The 10,885-nt window shown below is 31.7% G+C and overlaps 1 pseudogene; it reads left to right on the top strand.

Moving 5' to 3' along the window:
- The first annotated feature begins 814 nt into the window (after positions 1–814).
- On the top strand, positions 815–2,893 carry LOC127738558 (complement C1q tumor necrosis factor-related protein 3-like; annotated as a pseudogene).
- The last annotated feature ends 7,992 nt before the right edge of the window (positions 2,894–10,885 follow it).

Here is a 10,885-nt window from a genome sequence, read left to right as displayed (position 1 = left end):
CTCAGGTTAGGGAGAGGGTTCGGTGCCCGCTAACATGTTTAACCCCGCCACCGAGTCGGTATGTGCCTGTCCCAAGTCAGGAGCCTGTAATGCAGTGGTTGTTGTTTGTTTCTGTGTATCATATTTGTTTTTTCGTTCATTATTTTGTACATAAATTAGGCCGTTAGTTTTTTCGTTTGAACTGTTTTACATTTGTCATTTCGGGGCCTTTTATAGCGGACTATGCGGTATGGGTTTTGCTCATTGTTGAAGGCCGAACGGTGACCTATAGTTGTTAATTTCTGTGTCATTTGGTCTCTTGTGGAGAGTTGTCTCGTTTGCAATTATACCACATCTTCTTATTTTTATATTAACCAATGATTTTTGTCCATTTACATAGTTTTTATTTCCCTTCAGATCTCTTGACTTCTCTTTCAATTGATTTATATATTCGTAAAACAACTTTGGATAAACAATAGCTTACTATAAACCAATAGTACTTTTTTTTATTGTTTTGTCCAATAAAGATTCGTGGATTTTCAATTAATATAGTTTACCATGGCCTGTTTTAGGGTAACTACCGTTACTAGTTTTGTTGGTCGTTCCTTATTACTTTAATTATTCTTTTGGCTTTGGTTATACATTTTTCCATTACTATGCAAAATCAAAGTATATGAGTTGAAACCATTTCTATCCTACTACGGTAACAAAGTCCTCCAAACATGTGCAAGTCATTAAAATGTAATATGACCTAACACATGTTCAACACATCAATATTATATACATGATATTTATCCGTTAAGTATTTCGATTTAGTCTTTCACTTCTCTGTACTTTCAATATGAACATATTCCAGAGTTGTCGATTTGTTATGGTATGTTTTGGTTTGACTGCTATGATCCTAGCCAAAAGTACATGTAAGTAAATCACATATCTACATTACGTATAATAGTCATCTAGCATCTTTGCTTTCCGAATGTAAAAATATGTCTACCAGTAATATATATATATATATGAGTATTTGAACCGTGCGCGTATGACCATGACAGTATCCGTATATTCACATGGTTCGACCATACGCGTATGGTCGGATCATATGAGTATATAGACCATATAAGTAATTTTTCGAAAACGCATACGAAACATTCCGTGACGTCAAGGCCAACCACGGGGAGGCGTTTCTCGTCATGGCACACTACTTTAACCAAACTTTACTAACCAAAATACCTACATACCACAAATGCTAACACGAACATTTATTTATTATAATGTAAAAGTAAAAAAATATGATAAATATTGATGACAAAGTCATTTATAATCACTATTTATATTCTTAAACTTTTATTTATTTCCATAAGGTACCATTGCTTTTGTGCATGTTGTGCATGGTCCTTTGTAGTTACACCTTTTGCTTGCAAGTGAAAAAATAAGAGTTCATATCAGCTGCGGTGACGCCGTAGTCGTTAGACATGCAGTATATGTCTTCTTTTACTGACCTTTTTATAAATAAGTAGCTCTTAGTCCGCCACATTGTAAGATGACTGCAGTACACCATATTCATATGCCACCTTACATAAGTTATGGCATCATGTTGAATTTTTCGTCCGAAAATAATATAGGTACAGTTATTTTACATTTTGAAGCCAATTCAGTTTAGTTTGCACGAAATGAAAAAAAAAAAAAAAATAATGCGAACACTCTAGTCCGTATTTGTTTACCAAAATTTAATTTGAAAGAGGCTGTCACGGGACGTTTTTTTTGTTTCGCTGATAGATAATGACCTCCGATGTAAAAAAAACTTTGGGGTCAAAATTATATTATACTATAGTTATTTAATCTGTCTTTCTAACCTAAGGATGAAAAGTATTAGTGTATTGAAAAAAACTTACAAGAGGCAAAACAATACCAAGTAAAAATATAATACAAATATAGAAAAACAACATATCAAAAATTATCATTTTAGTAAGGAAATACATGTATCTTTATTGAAACAATTTTATTGCCGTTAAACATGCAGCATTTCTCATATTTCATTTCACTATTCTGCATTGAATAGTTCTGATGTTCCAGAGCTTGATACACAATTTGTCACTGTTTTGCAAAAAAAAAAAATGGTTACATACATTCGAAATACGTCGGGTTTCCGATGAAATAAACACTTCGCACAACTTGACAAATGTACTGAATTTCCTGCTTTTTTGTTTACAACGAAATTGCTATTGTTGCAAATTATTGAAAATATTTATTTGCCATAATCACAATATGCAATATGGCGCTTACCCATTTATAACGATGTAATTCTATAGTATGAAAAAATAACAGTATAGGATATTTGTGAAAAATTTATATCAAACAGACCGTTTTGATGTTGATAGTAACCCTTGAAAACCATTTATAGTCCGTTTTAAACATTACTTTAACTTCCTATGTCTACACAAATTTTGATCTCATTATAATTAATTTACAGATGTGGCTTTCTATGAAACTTTAACAAAAAATCAACTACTAAATGGTGTAAAAACAGTGGTAAATGATAAAATGTACACCACTCTAGGCTATGGTTATAACAACATTGATGGTACATTTACAGCTCCAGTAAAATGACTTTATTATTTCACTGCAACTTTGATGTCATTGCACACCAAGGACTTGCATAGTTTCATGATGAAAAATAAGAATGTAATTGGGTTTGGTCATGATGCACGAGGAGGAGCTGAAATGGGTTCAGTGAACGCTGTCATTGAATTTGGAAAAGGAGATGTTGTTGAAATGGTCCACGATGCAAGACAAGGTGATCAAACAATATACAGGGAAAGCTTCTGCTCATTTTGCTGACTATCTCATCACTAACTAATCATCTAACAGAAATTCAGCGGAGTACGTTGAAATACATCTGAAGTCTAAACTTAAATAAAGTTTTTTCCTTTTCCAATTCTCTTTTTTTTTTAAGTTTCAAGTACTCTATTGATTTAAGGCGAACCTTATAGACTTGAAAATAATAGAATTAATCAGCTTTTAAATTACTGATTATTGATTTGACAAGTCAAAAACCTTTATCATTTTTTCTGAAAAAGAGATACTAAGGATTTCACGGGATAATAGTCTTTGAAACTATTGACTGGCAAATAGTCTGTGGAATGAAATAGCAAAGATATTTTATTCTGTTTTATATAGAAAAAACATACTGAGGTATAATAATTTCTATTATTCATCATGAAATGGTTGGTCATAATCAGATTCCCCTCTATTTCGCCTTAAAAACTGTTTAAAAAAAAAGTAAAATATCAAAAATACCGAACTCTAAGGAAAATTCAATACGGAAAGTCCTTTATCAAATGGCAAAATCAAAAGCTCAAACACACCAAACGAATGGAAAACAACTGTCATATTCCTGACTTGGTACAGGCATTTCCTTATGTAGAAAATGGTGGATTGAACCTGGTGTTATATCTAGTTAAACCTCTCACTTGTATGACAGTCGCATAAAACTCCATTATATTGACAACAATGTGTGAGCAAAACAAAGAGACATAATATTAGGTAAAATGACAAAAATTAGGGTACGGCAGTCAACATTCAATTTTGTGTTATAATATTAATCACTATAAAACAAATAACTATTTCAACAAAGAAAAACAAAATGGCATATAGACACACTATAGGCAAAGCACATAAGCAAAATTGAAGACAAGAGTACAAAAATTGACCATAGCACAATAACACAATGGCTGTATAAATACCGAGCCACGCCAAAAGGATATTACCAAACATGGACTAAACAGTAAAGGTTAACAATATACAAAGACACATACAAAGAACACTAAAACACGTAATTAAGATGATGAACAACGTCAGTACCTAGAACCTATACTTCAAGACCATCATGAATTATTTGTGAAGTTGATACGGAATATTAATCAACAAGGTCTTGGTATCTTCCGATGAACGTTTTTAGAAAAAGGACGAGGCGTTCTTTGACATAACCCTGGTTTATAAACTTTCTGCCCAAAGACTGGTGACGTTTTATAAAGTCTCAGTAGCAGCTGCAAGCTCTTGAATACCGAATGAGTTGGGAAATTTATATCCCATATGCAGGTGAAGTTGACTGCTTATGTCAAATTTGTGGTATAAGTTTAAAAATGCGGCAAATGTAGCCGTGTCTGTGGTTTCTTTAATTTCTAGTTCTGGAGGATATATTAATGGAACCCAATCAGAAAAGTTTGGATTGTTAATGGAAAGAACATCATCAATATATCTGAACGTGAAATTGAACTTCTTGTTTTAGACAAGTGTCTGAAGGAACTCAGACTCATATAAAAATAAGAAGAGGTCGTCAATGAGAGGCGCACAGTTCGTTCCTATAGGAATACCGACAATTTGTTAAAAAAAACTTTTCTTCCAAATTCAACAAATATGTTGTCAATAAGAAACTCTTGCATACTGATCACTTGTACAAATTTTTCTGTCAGAAAAACTATATGAAATGGGCGGTACTAGTTGTAAAAACGCTTAAGTCCTGCTGGGCACGCGAGAATATACACGATTCGTATTGTCCAATTTTCGTACGATTTCTATGTTTTATATTGAGCATGTTGGACAATAATATTAATATTGGATGGATGTAATTGAGACAACAATGTCAGTACACGAAAGACCATGAAATAATATTATATCATAGGAAGACTCATTTTTACTGTTCTCCGTTTTGTAATTTTGTCTTTGTTTTGATAATACCTTCTGTTGCTTATTTCCTCCTTTTCTTTTTCTCTGGGTCTCAGATTGTTAAGTTGCAGCCTTGTTGTCTTCGAGATCTATTCACGTGTCATTGGCATGGCATTGTATCTTTAAAATATATTATAATATAATATAATATTGAATCTGATGACTCAAATCAACATAAAACGTATCTTTTATACAGCGGAGGTACACGGAAATCACTGTGTATTTCATTTTTTATTTTGACTTAATTTGTTTTAAGCAATACATACGAAGCACTTCTTCATAAAAAGACGTAAATAAAACCAAACACATCAATAAACACTTATGGAACGACATACGTACACTTTTCAAGCATTGAGAATTCCAATAATTCCTACTTCTCATGATTTTTTTTTTGCAGTTGTGATCTGGAAATTTGTAGCACGATAGAAAATAATTTGTGTATATTGCATTACATTAATTCCTATATATACTAGTTTATACTTTTTTTACCCTCAATTAACAGTTTATCTATATTACATAACCATGGGGTCTCCGATGGAGACTGTCTGTCGTAAAGTTGCCACTTGTTTAGACGTATATGACGTTGTGAGCTGGGATTTTGCAGCTCGATAGAAATATAAAGTTAAAAAAGGATGAAAAAGACGTTATAACCTTGAATACGAGGTAAAACAAACATTGTTATAATGTTATTAAATAATCCAAATCCCCAAAAGTCCATCTTTGTGATGAATATTCACAAAAATATGGACCATGTTTATGTAGGTATATATTGAGGAAAACAAATGATGATCCTTTTACTTTGATGAATTATGTTTTGCAATCTTTCGTTTCTGGTATTTTTAATGATAATAAAATCCCTGAGTCGTGACAATATGAACAGTAGAATACTAAGATTTAAAGATGTATTATCATTTTGCTTTTAATTTTGCATTTTGATAATGGACTTTACGTTTTGAATTTTCCTTGGAGTTCGGTATTTTTTTTATTTTACTTTTTATTAGAGTATCTAAAATATTTATGCAAAGAGGAATAATTCAAAGTTGGCCAACTTAAAATTATGTACGTTTATAATTTAAATATTGTCTTTCGATTTGCCTGTCTTAAAATATATACATTGTCCAATCATTTTTATGAAATCAACGGTAACGATGTTTTTCATGTAGCTTTGTCGATATCGTCTCCAATAGCAATGTATTGTGTTAAGTCGTTTTTTTTAAATCATTATTGTAACTTTCGTTATTCCACCGATTGAGCCAATATGGATAGTGTTTAATGCCATCAAAGTAGTTGTGTCTTCCAAAGTCGAGAATTTCTATTGAGCCAATATGGATAGTGTTTAATGCCATCAAAGTAGTTGTGTCTTCCAAAGTCAAGAACTTCATCCCGTGGTAATGTGTTTTCTTCCTGTTTATTTCAAATCCATCTGGGACCATGCTGTTTAATCAAAAAGTGTAAACTACTAAAGTGCTCTTTGAAGTAGTTGTAATAAACGAGTCGTGGGAAACCTGTTTACAGCATACCAAAACTGATTTCATCACAAGGAAAGTCTAAAGCCATGCAAAAATAGATGATCCTTACAAATCTATTTAAAAAAACAAACTTAATTGGTTAATATGATAGAAACGATTTGAAAGACTACAAAAAAGAAGACCGGAAATTATTGATAACCCTACACCTATTGACAAACAAACACAATTTTTATCCGTTCTATCTTTTATTTTGTAGCTGAACCGTGATGGTATCTGATATGAGATATTTAGATTCCCCAAAATTATCTACTGACACCATATTTTAAAAGCTGTCATTGAAATCTGTCTTCAAAATATAAAATCTGTTTATCCTGTAACTATGGCTCTAAGAACATGTATGTTAGTATTGTGTTTTCTAGTCTTCATTGCAGTGATGTGCTCTTCGACGTCGATTCAAAACCAGAACTCAACAGTAGATGAAACACAGAATGATCGCATAGAAACCATGGAAAATATGATCAAAACTTTGGAAAATAAAATTGAAATCTTAAATAACACAAAGTTTAAAGGTATGTAGATTTTTTTTTTAAAGCTATGGTATATACAACTAAAAAGTAAGCTATTTGAAATAAAAATCTAACAGAAAAATTTCTTAACTACAGATATTATCATAAAATTTTTACTTAGTGCATTGCACATTTTATTATTTGACCCTTAAGTTGGACAAGGTTGAAGAATAGGAGAACAATAAATGTGCTAAGCGCTAAGGTAATATAAGAAATCGTGAGCCAAGAAAAGCTTTTAAATAAGCATAACAAAAAAACAAAAAAAATCTAAATAATAAAAAAAATAAATCGAGAAGTATATGCATTATATCAACATTCCTAAACTGCATACTATAGTATTCATAGTGTACAGCTAGATGGTTCTCTTCTCAAGTGAAGTGCAGCCAAAGCGATAATTCAAACGGTATCAATTATCGGGTTTTATTCATAAAAAGTAAAATCACAAAAATACTGAACTCCGAGGAAAATTCAAAAAGGAAAGTCCCCAATCAAATGGCAAAATCAAAAAAACAAACACATCAAACGAATGGATAACAACTGTCATATTCCTGACTTGGTACAGGCATTTTCTTATGTAGAAAATGGTGGATTGAACCTGGTTTTATAGCTAGCTAAACCTCTCACTTGTATGACAGTCGCATCATATTCGTACTGTTAATTATTAGTTGCGAGTCACAATTGATCGCGAGTGGGCGCAAGGCAGGGTCAATTCATTTGATGTCACAATACAGTAAACGTTTTCGACTTGAATTTTTGATTTTTGATTTTTGTGTAATTTTGTATGCATTTGGATCTCGATGAAAGCATCTAATTTAACATATAAAAATTATGTTATATGTAGAATGTTAAGACTCCAACATACATTATTTAACAAGTTGTAAATCAGGGCCCGTATGAATAAAGCTACTCAAGTTAAGATTTTCCTTAGTAAACGATTAAGTTAAGGAAACTCCGCCCTTTTTACCTAAGTGGTATACATAAAACATCTTAAACTGAGAAAACGCCTAAGATTATACTTAAGTGTAAGGTACCTATAGAGCTACCTTAAATTTTCAAAAAATAGAAAAAAAAATCAGTTTAAAGTATGCGGTTTTGCAGAAAATAGATAGAGTAGCTACCATTCATCTATTAATAATTATATCTGTAATATTTCGTTTGTTTATTGTTAGAAATTAAAGACCATTTTCATTTTCTTAATATTACGTATAATCAACAAATTCAAGAGATATCCGAGGGTAGTTATATAATTTCTTTCTATCCTTATGACTCAATCTCGCTATTTTGCATTTCGAAAACTACTTACAACTTTTACACGCATGGAATTCATGCTTTTATTCTTCTTTTGATTCCTCTGTTCGTGCATGCTTACACAAATAACATTGAACGTTATATTGTTTTGTACGACTTTGCCCCCAGCAGAGCTATAGAAAAACAGTACATTAACGGGTGGAACACGGACACTTTTAAGATGATACACGGACACTTTTAAGTTGTAACACAGACACTTTTTATGAATAGAATCACTCGTGCATGATCAGTGAGTTCATGGGCACTTTAAATTACAATTTGAACTTTTTGTTTCACCGACATGTTTCCTGTCTTTTTGTATTAAAATATTTACGTTGGCATCAATAACTATTTGTTTTCAAACAATTCAAGTATATTACTATTCATATCAGTACACTAAGGGATTGACCATTTAACTTCAAAAGGGGGGTTATGGTTTTTTCTTTCAAAAATATTCTGTTCCCCAATTTTATGTGAAAAATATATTGTGGTCAAGCAGATTACAAAATAATGTTCTGATTCCTGTTTTTCCGAATACCGTATATAATAGTGCCAATTTTGAAAAAAAAAAATATTTGGGTGATAGTGTTGAATAACTAAATAATTTTCTTACTCAGAAAAAAACATACCCCCTTTTGAAGCTGAATGGTCAATATATGGACATGCATAGTATTCTGGACAATGCTGAAAGTAAAGAAATGCTGGTACCGACGTTTATATTTCAATAAAAAAGACAGGAAATATATAAAAATAAAATCAAATCTAATCAAGATAAAATCCCTATCAACTCACCAATGCACGATTGATCCTATAGACAAAAAGTGTCCGTCTAAATAAATACATGTTCAAATAGGCAGCAAATCTTGAAGAAAATCATTCAACTTGTGTCACCAATTTTGGACGGTAAGCTGCGATTGGATCATATTGTGAGACGTGTTTAATTCTGATCAACACTATTAGAGACATATAAAAACCTATAAGCATGATTTTTTTTTAAAATCCAAAATATATGCCTATATATATCTAATTACAAGACAAAATCCATTTTTTGAAATAAGAAATTCATTCTTTTTACACATTTATATTGTTATTGAATTAATATATATTGAATTTCATATATTTGGGAGAAAACGTACGATTTTTATTATTTTTTAAGGGTGAATTGGGGAATGGAATGGCACATCCTGTATTTTTTCAACAAAAAAGAATTAAGCCTGTTTATTTTAAATTTATTCCCCCCTTTCCGTTTTTCCCCAAATAAAAATCAAATGTTAGCTGGCTTACCTCTGAAATCTTTTTCATACATTACTTACTTGCGATGTTGCATTTTAAAAAGTCTCAAATGTGTACGACATTCATCTTTTACTTGACACGGGTTTTTTTTATAAAATTTTTAAATTCTAGAATTTCTTGAGAAAAAAAATCTCGGCTGAAGGGAAGTGAAAAAAAGTTTGTTTAAAATGTAACTTACATTAACTGGTATATGGCCATTAAAATTTTTAATCTGTTTAAGTTTGCTACCTCTTCTAAATGCAAAATGTACTACTTCTTTCTTGAAACGTCGTACAAGTCAGATACAAGACAAAGGTAACAAAAAAAAAAAAAAAAACAGGCCGGAAAAAACTGCCGTATAGTTTTTCTGCACTTGTAGACAGGTCAAGGTCTTCGGCTATCGCCTCGGACTTCCACCTGACTACTCGTGCAAAAAAACTACCCGGCAACGGTTGTTACCGGCCTGTTTCTTTGTTACCTTTGTATTGTATCTAATACAAAACGCACCGCCTGCGTATCGATTTTTAGTACAAAACATGGGCATGCAAAATCCTGTTTTATAGGGAAAGGGGACATCGGTTTAATTTTCAATTATATATTTTTATTCTAAATATATAGAGCAAATTTCCCATGTATTTATTCTACTAACTGGGACAAAATCAGAAAATTTTTAAGACCTTCTCCATTCGGGAATTCGAAGTCTATATAACATACTCTTGATACCTGAACCGTATTCAATTATTTTTCATATTTCCTTAATTCAGGGATATATTGCTGTTAACGAATATATTGCAAATTTCAAATTTACATGAATTCATAGAAAATTAACCCTACCCCCTTTTTATGTTTTAAAAGGGAAGTATCAAAAAAGTTTATTTTGAATCGAAATAGTTTTTTTTTAAATCTTGATCATGTATTGTTAGAGTTAAAAATTATTAGTTGTCTCTAAAAAAAATAATCATGCCCCTCCATCCAACAACACCATGAAAGATGAATGGTCGATGCCTTATAGATGGGACAAATCTGTTTGATAAATCCGATGATTTGGAACTTTTTAAGATTAAGATTATTCTAACATGTACCATTATCAAGCGAAAGGAATGCTGCAAGATAGTGTTGGGTATCCATTTAGCGACTGTTCGTGTGACTGAAGTCTTGTTTGTTATAAAAAAATGTTAGTGTATGATTTCGAAATATTTTGATATTTTACATTATCACTCCTTGCATAAGTTGTCCCGATCATTTCTGATCTCTTACGAATCTCTCCTAATGGTATTTCTGTACTTATTATATTGTTATATATCTGTTATTTCCTTCCATCTCCAAGGGTGACTGGGGAATAGAAATACAGTCATTTTTGTCAAGTTTTGATGGAAAGTAAAACCCTTGCCAAAGTGTGGCGTCTGTTTAGCTAAGTGGGATATATATTAAATATACAATGAAGACGTTAAACCCGATGCTTCGTGTAGCGAGAGAGAGAGAGTGTCACGCTCTATGTACGGTAAGAACCATTTAAAAACTGTTTAGGGGTCCGTGGGTGGTCTGTTGCAATATCCAATATATCTTCATTTGCGAGTGGCAGTTCAAATT

The sequence above is a fragment of the Mytilus californianus genome, unplaced genomic scaffold (assembly GCF_021869535.1).
Source record: "Mytilus californianus isolate M0D057914Y unplaced genomic scaffold, xbMytCali1.0.p SCAF_4, whole genome shotgun sequence".
NCBI classification, from domain to species: Eukaryota; Metazoa; Mollusca; class Bivalvia; order Mytilida; family Mytilidae; genus Mytilus; species Mytilus californianus.
Note: the sequence above shows the minus strand (reverse complement) of the source record. Positions and strands in the feature narration are given on the sequence as shown.